This window comes from Panthera tigris, chromosome B4 (genome assembly GCF_018350195.1).
Source record: "Panthera tigris isolate Pti1 chromosome B4, P.tigris_Pti1_mat1.1, whole genome shotgun sequence".
Classification (NCBI taxonomy): Eukaryota; Metazoa; Chordata; class Mammalia; order Carnivora; family Felidae; genus Panthera; species Panthera tigris.
The window spans coordinates 87,950,494-87,957,027 of NC_056666.1; positions in this window are offsets into that span (position 1 = coordinate 87,950,494).

The following is a 6,534-nucleotide window of genomic DNA, read 5'->3' on the forward strand; positions in this document are numbered from 1 at the left end:
TAAAGTACCTGGGAATATCAATACCTGGCCCCTCTTCTGAGATTCTGATGTGATTCTGTTTTGAGGTGGGTTATATTAGTTTTTGTAAGTTCCCAGATGACTTCAATGTGCACACAGTGTTGATCACCTCTGGTCTGATGATAAGGCAGACTTGTGATAAAATCTCAACACAACATTATAAAAATTCAAAATCAGATTAGGCTCGATACAGATAGGCATGAGGCTAGGAGAAATAGCCTAGATGAAGGGTGTCTGGCTCCTGTTGGGATATAATCCAAATCACAGTGTCAACTGGGACATGTCCAATTTGTGCCTGGTCTGGGATGGGATTGATCGATGGCCAAGGAATCTGATCTGGCGGCTGGGTTTTAGGGGTCCTTGAGCATTTTGGGGGGAAAATTGCTGAATGTCAAATGAGTTCTACAAAATTGCAGTTAGATATAAAGTTTTAGAGGAAAAATTTATGTTATTTGAAGGAAAAGTTCAAATTTAAAACTTGTATAAAAATATCTGCAATATTGGGGCATCTGGTAGCTCAGAGAGTTAAGTGTCCCACTCTTGATTTCAGCTCAGGTCATGATGTCACAATTCATGAGTTCGAGCCCTACATTGGGCTCTGCACTGACAGTGTGGAGCATGCTTGGGATTCTCTCTCTCCCTCTCTCTCTGTTCCTCCCTTGCTTGCTTCTCTCTCTCAAAATAAATAAAAATAAACTTAAAAAAATATCTGCAATATTATATTCAAATACCTTCAAATTTAAAAATTTCAACTGCATTTTGAATTTTTCTTTCATACATTGCCTTCATATGGACCCTATTTAGAATGCTAAAATTATAAAGAGTATTTTCTCAGTGTGCAGTTATGTTGAAAACAAGTGGAAAGATAAAGGGTTTTTTTTTGTTTTTTTTTTGTTTTTTTTTTGCCAGTGCAACTGTTTTTAATCAAGGAAATTAGATCTTAGTTTCAGATGAGGTTTGACTCATATGGCTTTAATTTTATGGATAGACTCAAAGTGCCTTTCAATGAAAGGCTGTTGTTCAGATCACAGTTCAGCTTCATAGCCCATCAAATTTGAAAGGATAGCAATAATAAATATATAAAAGCTAAATATAATTTTAGATATGAATTTTAACAGAATATGTTTATTTGTCTTTTAACCAATGTTTGTGTCCCCCCAGAATTCATATATCAAAATCTAATCCCCAACGTGATGGTATTTGGAGGTGGGACCTTTGGGAGATGATCAGATAATGAGAATGGAGCTTCCTGAATGACATTTGTGCTCTTTTTAAAAGAGGCCCCAGAGAAATCCCTCGCCCTTTCTACCATGTGAAGTTACAGTAAGAAAGCAACAGTCTATGAACCAGGAAATGGGTTCTCACCAGCCACTGAATCTGTCAGTGACTTGATCCAGAATTATAAAAAATTTCTCTCATTTATAAGCCATTAAGCCTGTGGTAGTGTTACAGCAGCCCAAACAGACTAAGACACTGCCTAAAAGTAAAAATTCTTTTCCCTGTTTGAAAAAGAACTGTTTCTCCAAATAACACATGATCTGTACCTTTTAACCACATGACCAGATGAAGTCACAGGAAACAAGCATTGGCTTTCCAATCATGTCCAAGGTTCAACCGAATCTTGTCAGATGTACTTGATGACTAAAGATCTAGCATGGAGAGGTGTTTTTACCTTTATATGAGCTAACTATTCATCTCCTTTGCAACTTAAACATAGCCCAATGGAGTATTTTAAACGTCTGTAGACCTGTTTTTTGGCCTTAGGTTTGTTCTGAGCACATAATTGCATCATATATGTGATGTTGCCTTTCTGTTTCTTACAAATGATCTTTGGTTCTACCTCTGTCTTCTTACAGAGCATATTTCAGCATACATAGAAAAATTCCAGACGTGACAGTTAGAGATCATAGTATGTGTAAATATGCTTTATACCTTAGATTTACTATTTTTAGAAGGGTGCTAAGAGAAATTTTAAAGCTACTTATGGTCGAATCTATTCATCATTTACCTTATGGTTTTTACCATAATATTAAATTTTTTTTTAATGTTTAATTATTTTTGAGGTGGGGGGAGGGACAGAGAGAAAAGGAGACACAGACTATGAAGCAGGCTTCAGGCTCTGAGTGTCAACACAGAGCCCGACTTAGGGCTCAAACCCATGAACCGTGAGATCATGACCTGAGCTGAAGTTAGACGCTTAACTGACTGAGCCACCCAGGTGACCCCCATCATATTTTTAGAATTAAAGAATTCTCCTCACTCCAGATTTTGGTAAGGACTCAAATTTGTCATCTTCTACTATTTAACTCTTCAACCTTTCCAAATTTAACATGGGAGTGTGGAATGAAGTGAGAAACTAAATAGATTTTTTTTTAATTCGGAACTGCTAAGCAGTTGTATCAGCACTCCTTATTAGAACAATGGTTCCGTCCTTTATCAGTTTGTCAGACCTCCTTTATTACGTAAAACTCATACAAAATGTGACATAGACTCTATTTATAGAAAACCTATACTATTTCATCAATTTTTCTGTTTAAGTCTGTGCCACTGGCCTTGAAATACATGTCAGGATATGGGAGATATCTTTGGTAATTTTTAGGCTATAATGTTGTTAAAAATGGAAGCATTATTGAAATATAAATAGAATTATTGAAATATAAATATGAAATATAAATAGAACTCCTAAAAGTTGGAGTTCTTCTTCACCCTTTCTTTTCCACTTCTTCCATTCCCTAGGTATGAGCACTGTTAACATTTTGGTGAGTCTGGGTCAACTCTCAAACATATTATCAGTAAGACTTTGAAATATTATCAGTGATTTGTTGTTGTTGTTGTTGTTGTTGGAATTGTGTTAAAGCTATACATTAAGAAAAATCAACATCTTCCATTGTCTTCCTATTCAAAAACATATCTCGTCTGTTCACTTAAGCTTTATTTTATATATCCCATTAAAACTTTATAATTTTATAGAGTTTCCAGTATTTTGTGTTATTTCTAGATAGTTAATATTGTGAGGGGACTTATTTTCTCAGAATATTGTCTCTCTGGTCACTGGTGGATAAAAAAAATGCTCTTTGCTTCTGTCTAGTAGTTTTTTTTAATTAGTTTCAGTAGCTTTGCAATGGATTACTTTGGGTTTTTATGCTACATAATCACATCGTAGCTGAATTATGGTGATCCTATATCCTCTAAATTTGTACCTTTGTTTCGAGTTCATATTGCTTTTTGAAGACTTTTAGAATGACATTAAATATCAATGGTAATAATAGTAATTCTTTAAAAAAAATTTTATGCTTATTTATTTTTGAGAGAGAGAGAAGCAGAGAGATAGAAGGAGACACAGAAACCAAAACAGGCTCCAGGCTCTGAGCTGTCAGCACAGAGCCCAAGGCTGGGCTCGAAGTCATGAACCATGAGATTGTGACCTGAGCTGAAGTTGGACACTTAACCAGCTGAGCCACCCAGACACTCCAATAATAGTAATTCATATTGGTCTTGGTGACCGTCTCTAATGGCAATATTTAGTACGAAATTGAAAGCATTTGTTGAGAGACAGACTAGCATAGTGCTGCAAGAGAAGTCTCTGCAGTCTCATCGCTGAGAGAGACTCATTTGACCTCATTTGCAGGTCGAATCCTGGCTGTGGTCTTCCTAGAGGTGGAAACTTAGGCAAGCTTCACCTACTCTCTGTGCCTCACTCTTCTCATCCTTAAGAAGGGGTTAATAATAGTCTCCAGCTCATACCATTTTTGTGAGGATTAAGTGAATATTTTATAAACACTTAGAAGAATTTTTAACACCATGGTGAGCATTGATTCCAGAATTAGTGCTTTATCAATGCCTTTTAGACACATTCAGTATGCACGAATAATTTAGAACAATGGCAATGCACTAGTTTGAAAACATTCAACTATAGTAATCTGCCCCATCTGTGGTTTCAATTTCTACGGTCAAATGCAGTCTGAAAACAGGTGATCCTCCTTGGACCTATCACCAGAAGGTCAGTAGTAGCATAACGCTATGTGACGATGCCTCCTTCATTCACCTCACTTCATCCTTCATGTAGGCAGTGTATCATCTCACATAATCACAAGCAGAAGAAGGGTGAGTACAGTACGATAAGATATTTTGAGAGAGAGAGAGAGACCATCTCTCTGGTAGTGTTAAGACCATATTCACACTTTCGTTATAATATACTGTTATAATTGTTCTATTCTATTATTAGCTACTCTTTTTAATTTCTTACTGTGCCTAATTTATAAATTAAACTTTATCATAGATATGTATATATAAGAAAAGGCATCATACATACAGGGTTTGGTTCCAGCATCCGCTGTAGTGATTTCAGCATCTGCTGGGGGTCTTGGGATATGTCCCCTGTGGAGATGGAGGCTACTGTACTTCAACATTTTGCCCTCCCTTTTTTTCATGCTAAAGTATAATAAATTAGCTCAATATTTTCTATTCCAACATTTCCCCCCACATATTATTTACTATTTGGAATCTGTGTAAATTAGTACCATTTGTATTTCCGTAGATGTAGTCTGCTGGAAAGGAAGTGTGGGTTTTCAGTAGTTCTAACTGATATGAAGCCCTGTTGCTTAAGCTGACTCCACTGGCTTTTTACCATTCATCCAAAAACAAAACTGCTTTTTATTTGTTTTAAAGGAATTGGAGGATTAAGTTATCTCCTATGGTCAATCTCTGCCTTGTAATCTGGCTCTGCCTAGACAGGACAGATATGATTGGATATGTGTGGCATGGGGCTCCAGGAACCCATGCCAACTAGATATTGGAATGTATCAGTCTTAAGATTCACAAATATTCCTTTTTTCCTAGGTAGTCTCATTCCTTTGAGGGTCTCATCCAAACCTCAGACTTACATAACTTCTATATGTTGATGACTGCCAGATTTTTGCCTCCAGCCCTGCCCACCACCCTGCTCTCCAGGTTCATGTATCCAAAGCCCATTTGACATTCCTCTTATTCCTGGTATTAACCAGAATGTCTCTAATATTACAACATTTAGTATGATATGTGTTGATTTCAACTAAAGTCTTTGTTAAGAGGCAGATCATTGCTTCTGTGTCTCCCTCTCTCTCTGCCCCTCCCCCGTTCATGCTCTGTCTCTCTCTGTCTCAAAAATAAATAAACGTTAAAAAAATTAAAAAAAAAAAAAAGGGGGCGCCTGGGTGGCTCAGTCGGTTAAGCGTCCGACTTCAGCTCAGGTCACGATCTCGCGGTCCATGAGTTCGAGCCCCGCATCGGGCTCTGGGCTGATGGCTCAGAGCCTGGAGCCTGCTTCTGATTCTGTCTCCCCCTCTCTCTCTGCCCCTCCCCCGTTCATGCTCTGTCTCTCTCTGTCTCAAAAATAAATAAACGTTAAAAAAATTTTTTTTAAAAAAAGAGGCAGATCAGCCTGGAGTCTCAAGTGTCACATTTAGATGTCTGTTAAGTATCTCAATATTAATATGTCCCAAACTCATGATTTCCAATTAATGGTCCTCCCTTTCTCCATTAGAATAAATAGAAACTCTGTTCTTTCACTTGCTCGAGGCGAAACCTCAGGTAACTCATGACTCCTTTCTTTCTTTCAAGTCTTCCTCCAGTCCTTTAGCAGACCAATCAATTTTACATTCGCAATTTATCAGAACCTCACTACCTCTCACAACCTGCCTCACTACCATTCCAGCCTGAGCCATCATCATCTGCCATCTGGCTCTCTTGCAAAAGCCTCTTAACTGCTCCTCCCGCTGTAGTTCTTGTCTCTGTGGGACCTATTGCCGACACAGCTGCCAGAATCATCCCATAAAACACACATTAGATTATGTTGTTCCTCTGCTTCAAATCCTCCATTGGCCTTCCACTTCAATTTTTTTTTAATGTTTATTTATTTTTGAGAGAGGGAAAGACAGAGCATGAGCAGAGGAGGGGAAGAAAGAGAGAGAGACACAGAATCTGAAGCAGGCTCCAGGCTCGGAGCTGTCAGCGCAGAGCCCCACACAGGGTTCTAACTCGTGAACTGGGAGATCATGACCTGAGCTGAAGTCGGACGCTTAACCGACTGAGCCACCCAGGTGCCCCTGCACTTCCACTTTAAACGGAATAAAAACCCAAGTCTGCCTACCACCCACTGCTCCCCCATACCCCCCAATACCGCCCTCACCTCTGATGTCAGCTCATACTCCTCTCTGCCTCACTCATCCCACTCTAGCCACCTGCACCTCGCTGATGGTGGTTCTCCTGTGTGGACGACTTTGTGTCTGTTGCTTTCTCTACCCGCAACGTTCATCCTGCAATGTCCACAGGACTCCCTCACTGTCTTAAGGCCTTTCTATTTAAAGTAACATCTTATTCAAGAGCTTTTCCCCATCGTGCCATATAAAATGGTCCCTGTGCTCTAATTTAGTTGCTCACTACCCATTATCTCTGTATCATTTTTCTTCATGGCACTTATTTTCATTTGATACATTCCTTTTGCTTCCTCATTGTCTGTCTGGTTCACCAACATGCCTA